Source organism: Natator depressus, chromosome 6 (genome assembly GCF_965152275.1).
Source record: "Natator depressus isolate rNatDep1 chromosome 6, rNatDep2.hap1, whole genome shotgun sequence".
NCBI classification, from domain to species: domain Eukaryota; kingdom Metazoa; phylum Chordata; order Testudines; family Cheloniidae; genus Natator; species Natator depressus.
Genome location: NC_134239.1, coordinates 3494809 through 3504070, shown reverse-complemented (window position 1 = coordinate 3504070; position 9262 = coordinate 3494809).

Genomic DNA, 9262 nt, shown 5'->3' with positions numbered 1-9262 from the left:
GATCAGAACTCCTGCCTGTGTGTGACAAGTGGAAACACACACACACAGAAACCTGAGGTGACACCACTCCCCCACCTCGCCACCACCAGCTTCTAAGTTTCTGTTTCATGTTCCGAGGTATCCTGTACCAGAGAGATATTCACATTTTCAACGTCAGCCCCTGCGACCCACAAACAGCATGTGTCATAAATTTAAAGGGAAGGGTAAACCCCTTTAAAATCCCTCCTGGCCAGAGGAAAAATCCTCTCACCTGTAAAGGGTTAAGAAGCTAAAGGTAACCTCGCTGGCACCTGACCAAAACGACCAATGAGGAGACAAGATACTTTGAAAAGATGGGAGGAGGGAGAAAAACAAAGGGTCTGGGTCTGTCTGTATGCTGCTTTTGCCGGGGATAGAACAGGAATGGAGTCTTAGAATTTAGTAAGTAATCTAGCTCGGTATGTGTTAGATTATGATTTCTTTCAATGGCTGAGAAAAGAGCTGTGCTGAATAGAATGACTATTCCTGTCTGTGTGTCTTTTTTGTAGCTTAAGGTTTTGCCTAGAGGGGTTCTCTATGTTTGGAATCTAATTACTCTGTAAGGTATCTACCATCCTGATTTTACAGAGGTGATTCTTTTTTACTTCTATTAAAAGTCTTCTTGTAAGGAAACTGAATGCTTTTTCATTGTTCTAAGATCCAAGGGTTTGGGTCTGTGGTCACCTATGCAAATTGGTGAGGATTTTTACCAAACCTTCCCCAGGAAGTGGGGTGCAAGGGTTGGGAGGATTTTGGGGGGAAAGACGTGTCCAAACTCCGTTTTTTCAGGAACCCAGATAAAGTTTGGTGGTGGCAGTGGAAGTTCAAGGGCAAAAGGGTAAAATAGTTTGTACCTTGGGGAAGTTTTAACCTAAGCTGGTAAAGGTAAGCTGAGGAGGTTTTCATGCACGTCCCCACATCTGTACCCTAGAGTTCAGAGTGGGGAAGGAACCTTGAGAGCATGTCAGGGCCATATCCTGCCCCCCAAATCAGAGTACATGGAGGGGCAAAATACAAGGCTAGATCGGCCTGTGGATCTTCTCGGGGGCAGGATAACAGGCTAGAAGGGCCCATGGGTCTAATCCAGAGTGGCAGGGAGGGGGAAGGATACCGGGCTAGATGGGACCATGGGTCTGTTCAGGAGTGGTGCGGTTGGAGCAGGATACTGGGCTAGCTGGACCCATGGGTGTGACACTGCATGCCATATTTGTCTTCGTAATATTATTATGATATGATTATGGCATAATTATGATGCATTTTGTACAAGATAGGTCATTTGAGGTGTCATTGAAAAAGATACAATTTTCTGAATATGATTATCCTATGTGTATGCATGTATCCTTTTTGTATCTAAATTTAGGAATATTGACGATATCTCTGTATTTCAATTGTGCTTATTCTATGTGACACGCACAACTAGACTTTCTGGTACAACAATGAAGAAGCCGGACAGTGCTGGTGGCCCATCAGCAAAGATAATGGACTGGAATAGCTTAACCTTCCTGTGGGCATTTTGGAAAGCTTGTAAACAATGGCTGCTACAACAATGCAAGGGCATGTGTTCAGACCACAGGTCTCTGGGCTCCACTTGGGATGTCAGTATTTTTCCACAGACTGGTCTGGGAACCAAGCTTTGAAACGAAGAGTTCCTACCGTATGCCTACCAATAAATCTCCGGGCATGGATGGGCTGACCGTGGAGTTCTACTGCCTATTCTGGGACATGCTTGGCCTGAGCTTGTCACTGTCTGGGGCTAGTCCTTGGGAAGCAGCATCCTGCCTCTGTCGTGCAGGCGAGCCGTGCTCGCCTTGCTAAAGAAGAAGGGGGACCTCTGTGACCTTCAGAATTGGCATCCCGTCTTCCTCCTCAGTACGGACTACAAAGTCTTTGCGAAGGCCATCCTGCTGCAGTGGGGGTCCATGCTGGTGGACGTGGTCCATCCAACCAGACCTACACCATCCCAGGCCGCACCATCTTTGATCATTTGATTTTGGTCTGGGACCTCCTGGAGCTCGGGCGTAGGGATGGTCTGTCGCTCGCCCTTCTGTTCTTGGACCAGGAGAAGACGTTCGACAGGACGGAGCAGCGGATCCCCACCGGCGAGCGCCCCTACATGTCCCTGCAGTGCGACGAGACCTTCCTGGCCTCCTGGGATCTCACGCAGCACCACCGGGCGCACTCGCGCGAGCCGCCCTTCCAGTACGACCACTGCAGCAAAACCTCTGTGGTCTCCTCCAGCCTCCACGAGCACGAGCGGACGCATGGCTAGCGGCGGGACGGGGAGGAGGCAGGGGCCATGGCGCGGTACGGCTGCTGCCTCTGCCGGGCCACCTTCCCTGATGCAGGGGCACTGTGGTGCCACCAACAGGGGGAGCACCAGGAGGCAAGTCCCGGGGCGCCCACCTGCCCCTAGGGCGGGGAGGCCTTCGCCTTGCCCTACGATCTGCTTCAGCCCGAACGTCTCCCCCCCTGCCTGCGAATGACCCAAATGCAGCAAGGGCTTCTCCAACCGTGCCGGCTTGAGCCCCACACCCCCTCTCAACAGCGTGGCTCTGTGCGCGGCTGCAGTCCCTCCCCGCTCTGGGGGCATGGCTCTCTGCATCACTGGGGCTCCTCAACCCTCTTTGCGGGGGGTGGCTCTGTGTGCCACTGGGGCCCACCCCCTCTGGGGGCTTGGCTCTTTGGTAACCCCCGCCCCCAATGTTGGCATGGCCTCTGATCCCCCTGGGGCTCCTTGCTCTGCTTAGCCCTCATAGGTGAGGTGACACCACTCCCTCACATAGGATCCCTACCCCTCTATACGGCTATATGCCCCGCAGGGCTCCTCCACCTCCTGAGTCCCTGGGGGTCATGGCTCTGAGTCCTTAACCCACACTTTCTCTGGAACATAGCTGTCTGCTCCCCTAGAACCCCTCATTCTTCTGGGTCCATGGGGGCATGGCTCTGTGCTTCCAGGCTCCTCCCCTTCACTCTAAGGGCGTGGCTATGAGACACTTCTTCCAGGGGCTGTAACTGTCTCATCTCCTGGGCCCCTCCCTCTCCTGAGCCCCCATGGGGGGTTGCTTTTTGTTCCTCAAGACATAGGGGGGGTCTGTTCCCCAACTGAGCGTGGGCTCTACACCAAGCAGTCTCCTTCTCTTGTCCCTCTGCTGCCCTGGGGAGGGGTAGGAGGCTGGGGAGATTATGAAAGGAGAACAGGTCATGCGGGGGGCGGGGAGGAGTGGCACTATATGTGAAAGAAAATGTAGAATCAAATGAAGTAAAAATCTTAAATGAATCCACATGTTCCATGGAATCTCTGTGGATAGTAATTCCAGGCTCGAATAAGAATATAACAGTAGGGATCTACTGTCGACCACCTGACCAAGATACTGATAGTGACAATGAAATGCTAACGGAGAATAGAAAGGCGATCAAAATAAAGAACTCAATCATAGTGGGGGTTTTCAATTATCCCCATCTTGACTGGCTACATGTCACCTCAGGATGAAATGAAGAGACAAAATTTCTCAATACTTTAAATGACTGCTTCTTGGAGCAGCTGGAACAGGAACCCACAAGGGGAGAGGCAACTCTCGATCTAGTCGTGAGTGGAGCGCAGGTTCTGGTCCAAGAGGTAACCATAACAGGACCCTTTGGAAATAGTGACCATGATATAATAACATTTAACATTCCTGTGGTGGGAAGAACACCTCAACAGCCCAGCACTGTGGCCTTTAATTTCAGAAAGGGGAACTATGCAAAAATGAGGGGGTTAGTTAAACAGAAATTAAAAGGTACAGTGACTAGAGTGAAATCCCTGCAAGCTGCATGGGCCCTTTTCAAAGAAAACCCTAAGAGAGGCCCAACTTCAATGTATACCCCAAATTAAAAAACACAGTCAAAGAACTAAAAAAGAGCCACCGTGGCTTAACAACCCTGTAAAAGAAGCAGTGAGAGATAAAAAGGCATCTTGTAAATAGTGGAAGTCAAATCCTAGTGAGGTAAATAGAAAGGAGCATAAACACTGCCAAATTAAGTGTCAACATGTAATAAGAAAAGCCAAAAAGGAGTTTGAAGAACAGCTAGCCAAAAACTCAATCGGTGATAACAAAATGTTTTTTAAGTACATCAGAAGCAGGAAGCTTGCTAAACAACCAGTGGGGCCCCTGGACGATCGAGATACAAAAGGAGCACTTAAAGACGACAAAGTCACTGCGGAGAAACTCAATGAATTCTTTGCTTCAGTCTTCACGGCTGAGGATGTTAGGGAGAATCCCAAACCTGAGCCGATCTTTGTAGGTGACAAATCTGAGGAATTGTCACAGATTGGAGTGTCATTAGAAGAGGTTTTGGAATTAATTGACAGTAACAGGTCACCGGGACCAGATGGCATTCACCCACAAGTTCTGAAAGAACTCCAATGTGAAATTGCAGAACTATTAACTATGGTTTGTAACCTGTCCTTTAAATCAGCTTCTGTACCCAATGGCTGGAAGACAGCTAATGTAACGCCAATATTTAAGAAGGGCTCTAGAGGTGATCCCGGCAATTACAGACCGGTAAGTCTAATGTCAGTACCGGGCAGATTAGTTGAAACAATAGTAAATGTAAGGGGACTGTTGCCCCCTTCCTAACATTCAGTGGGGGTGTTTTAGTTGCTAGCTCCCAGTACTAAAAGGGGAAGGGTCGATGGGAAACCAGGACCCTGAGACTGACAGCCCCCAGGAACAATGGGGAGAGGCCAATGCTCCTGATCAGCCTGAATGACAGGGCGGGCAGGCTAATCAGGGAGTCAGGAGATCCCATCCTCCATGTCAGCTGGATTTGCCTGGGTCAGACAGAGTGGAGCTGAGCTAAGGAGAAAGCAGGGGCCCAAGCTGAGCTGGGGAGCAGAGCTGTACCAGATCCAGAGGGACCAGAAAAGCAGCCCAGAGAGAGCAGCCCCTGTCCTGGGAGCAGAGCTGCAGCCACCAGAGCCAGAGGGGCCAGAGAAGCAGCGCAGGGAGCTGGAGGCAGAGCAGCAGCAATGCAGAGACCGAGTGGTGGAGCTGGGGCTGGAGCAGTCCGGAGCTGGGTGCGGTGAGCAGCTGGGGAGAGCGAGGGGGACCCTGGGCAGCGGGCCCAGCACAGGGAGACGCCTCAGCCAAGAGGCTCTGCAGGCCAAGCTTGGATCGTAAGCCCGGCAGGGCGGGGGCGACACTGGGCAGAAGGGTCCTGCCACCTAGAGCCTGAGAGCGTGTGGACACCACCAGAGCGAGTGTCCAGCCCACAGCATCCCTGCAGCACGGCCAGGGCCTGGGAATAAGGCCTGGGACTTACAAGAAACAGACTGTGAACCGCCCTGACGTTCCAGAGGCACTGTTTGTGACGTTCCCTGCCACAGAGCGGGGTGATGTGTTTCCTTTAACCTTTCCCGCGTTTCCTTAGTCTTTTTAAAATTAATTGCTGATGAAAAGGTCAGTGGGTCAGAGAAGTGCCCAGTGCAGAGAGAGTACCCCGGAGTGGGGACACCCAAGCCACTGTCCTAGGTGACCACAACAGGGTTGGGGGTCGAGCCCCCCAGGAATCCTGGGCCCAGCCTTGTTCGGGTTAGGAGGACTCTGCCAGACAGGAGAGTGGAAGGGGAGTCCTCAAGGGCAGGGAGGCCACTGGGTAAAGGAAGTGGGAGTGAGGACTCGGATCCGTTTGCTCACCCAATTCACCGGGGTAGTGCAGAAGCCAGGAAAGTTCCCCACAATAGCGGGACTATTCCCCCTCTTACATAAAGAATAAAATTGTCAGACACATAGAAGAACATAAATTGTTTGGCAAAAGTCAATATGGTTTCTATAAAGGGAAATCGTGTCTTACTAATATATTAAAGTTCTTTGAGGGAGTCAACAAACTTGTGGACAAGGGGGATCCAGTGTACATAGTGTACTTGGATTTCCAGAAAGCCTTTGACGAGGTCCCTCACCAAAGGCTCTTACGTAAATTAAGTTGTGCTGGGATAAGAGGGAAGATCCTTTCATACATTTAGAACTGGTTAAAACACAGGGAACCAAGGATAGGAATAAATGGTAAATTTTCAGAATGGGGAGGGATAACTAGTGGTGTTCCCCAAAGGTCAGTTCTAGGACCAATCCTATTCAACTTATTCATAAATGATCTGGAGAAAGGGGTAAACAGTGAGGTGGCAAAGTTTGCAGAGTATACGAAACTGCTCAAGATAGTTAAGACCAAAGCAGACTGTGAAGAACTTCAAAAAGATCTCACAAAACTAAGTGATTGGGCAAAAAAAAAATACAAATGAAAGGTAATGTGGAGAAATGTAAAGTGATGCACATTGGAAAACATAACCCCAATTACACATACAATATGATGGGGGCTAATTTAGCTACAACTAATCAGGAAAGAGATCTTGGAGTCATCGTGGATAGTTCTCTGAAGACGTCCACGCACTGTGCAGCGGCGGTCAAAAAAGCAAACGGGATGTTAGGAATCATTAAAAAAGGGATAGAGAATAAGATGGAGAATATCTTATTGCCCTTATATAAATCCATGGTCTGCCCACATCTTGAATATTGCGTAGAGATGTGGTCTCCTCATCTCAAAAAAGATACACTGGCATTAGAAAAGGTTAAGAGAAGGGCAACTAAAATGATTCACGGTTTGGAACGGGTCCCATATGAGGAGAGATTAAAGAGGCTAGGACTTTTCAGCTAGGAAAAGAGGAGACTGAGTAGGGATGTGATAGAGGTATATATGAATTCATGAGTGGTGTGGAGAAAGTGAAGAAGGAAAAGTTATTTACTTGTCCCCATAATAGAAGAAGTAGGGGCCACCAAATGAAATTAACGGGCAGCAGGTTTAAAACAAATAAAAGGACGTTCTCCTTCAAACAGCGCACAGTCAACCTGTGGAACTCCTTGCCTGAGGAGGTGGTGAAGGCTCGGACTATAACAGGGTTTAAAAGAGAACTAGATAAATTCACGCAGGTTAAGTCCATTAATAGCTATTTCCCAGGATGGCTGAGGAATGATGTCCCTAGCAGCTGTTTGTCAGAGGGTAGAGATGGATGGCAGGAGAGAGATCACTCGATCTTTGCCTGTTAGGTTCGCTCCCTCTGGGGCACCTGACATTGGCCACTGTTGGCAAAGAGGATACTGGGCTGGATGGACCTTTGGTCTGACCCAGTCTGGCCATTCTTATATTCTTATGTTCTTAACAGCACATGGGTCAATGCCCCTCCCTCCCCGGGATTGTGGCTCTACTGGCCCCTCACTCCCCAGGGGGCGTGGCTCTGTGGTTCCAGGCCCCACCCCATCGGGCGTGTCTGATTGGTGAAATACCGTTCTCATGCGTATAAGTGTGGGGGGGGTGGCGCTGCCCCCTGCTGGAGGGAATTGGAGCAGTCTGTGAGAGCAATTCATTGATTCCCTTCGGCACTGTGGAGTGGGGGTGCTGGGGGGCTGGCAGGGATTGTCAGGCTGAGGGTTTTGAACTTAACTGTAAAGGGAAGCTCATGGTAACCCCCGTCCAAAGCTTCTTTGTAAACTGGCCTCGCGCTGATGCTGTGAAAAGAATATGAAATCAACATCTCTTTTTGTTACCTGGGGGCTTCTGTGATTCCTCCCCACCCAGAGACTGGAGAGAACCCTGGCTCCCAGCCCCCCTACTCTGTCCCGCTAGACCCCACTCCCCTCTCATAACAGGGGCCAGAACCCAGGAGTTCTGTGCTGGGGCTGGACCTGGGGTGGCCTCTTTCCCTGAAATGGGCAGACTCACACTAACCCCCCATCCCCTCAGCTGCCTGCCTAAGCCCTACCCCTTCCTGAACCCCATGGGATGTGGCTGTATGGTCCCAAGCCCCAACCCCTCACCGAAGAGGCATGGCTGTTTGATACCCTCATGGGAGCATGATTCTCATGCCCTAGTGCTCCTCGCCTTTTCTGGGGCTCTTCCCAGAGGCTCCTCCTCTGCTGGGGTCATCTCCCTAGACTAGAAGGGCGTGGCTGTCTCATCCCTGGGGCCCCTTCCCTCCAACTCCAGTTCTGGGAGTGTGGGTCTGTAGTCCCAAGTAGGGTGGGACTCTACTTCCATAGCCGCCCCCTCTCCTGAAGAGGGCATGGTCTTCTCTGCTCCTGGGCCCCTCCTCCAAGGGGGTGTGACTCTGAGTTCTCCTGGACCCTCCCCAATTTATTTCCCATGCCTCTGTACTGCCCCCTGTGGCTGGATCCCCAGCGTAGAACCTTGAATTGGGGCACCGCTGTGCCCTCTTACCTCTCCAACCCAGACTGTCTCTTACAGTGCTTTGCCAGTGACAAGCAGCAAAACCCATCCAGGGGCTGAGCTCACTCTGCCAACAACAGGCAAGGAGACACCCAGCTAAATTGCAGGAATGCTCTAATTAGACAGAGACAGACATCTGCAAATCTCCCCAGCCTTGGACCCAGGAAATGTACCCTTTTCCATGGCTCAAGACCTTCTCTTAAACAGCGCAAGTTCATGATTTACTTCACCACTTTGTCAAAGAAAAGTGGACATGCACCAGCCTTTCTAGCCTGAGCCGATTCCCCAAGCCCTCTAGGCAAACTCACTGGTAAGGATAAAATGTTAAAGTCAGTTTATTAACCACAGAAAGATCGATTGGAGGTGATTAGAAGTGATAAACACAGAGGTCAATGTTGGTTACACAAGAAATAAAAATAGAATCGCAGTCTAAATTGCTTAGTCTGTTAAACTTAGAAGATTTGAATCCAAGAACATTTCTCACCCCACTGGGTGCTCCAGGCTGTTGACAGTTCTCTGTACACAGGCTAGATTCCCTTCTCAGCCTGGGACCAATCTCCCCAGTTCAAAGTCTTTGTCTTCCCAATGATATTGGGATGCGGGAGAAGAGTGGCCAAGTGGTGATGTCAGTGGGAGTCTGGATTAATGTGCATTTCCCACTTACCACATATTTCAGAAGCAAAGTTATTGCAACACTTGATAACTTCACCGATAATGATAGCACTCCCCATTCAACAGGATATTCCTGTTCAGCAGAGCAAGACTTCTTAAACGACACCTCACAAGGCATGTATTGTAGAAAACATTTCATTGTCATATCACAGTGTGGAATATGGAGGTTCCTGGCTCTTATTTTGAGGTACAGTGTGTTACCCCCCCACCCCCAGCTTCTATCTCCATGGGGGGGGAAGGAGACAAAAGTGGATGGGGGGCATGCTGGGATGGAGTGAGGGAGACCCCTGGTAGAATATGTGGGGATGCAGAAAGTGGG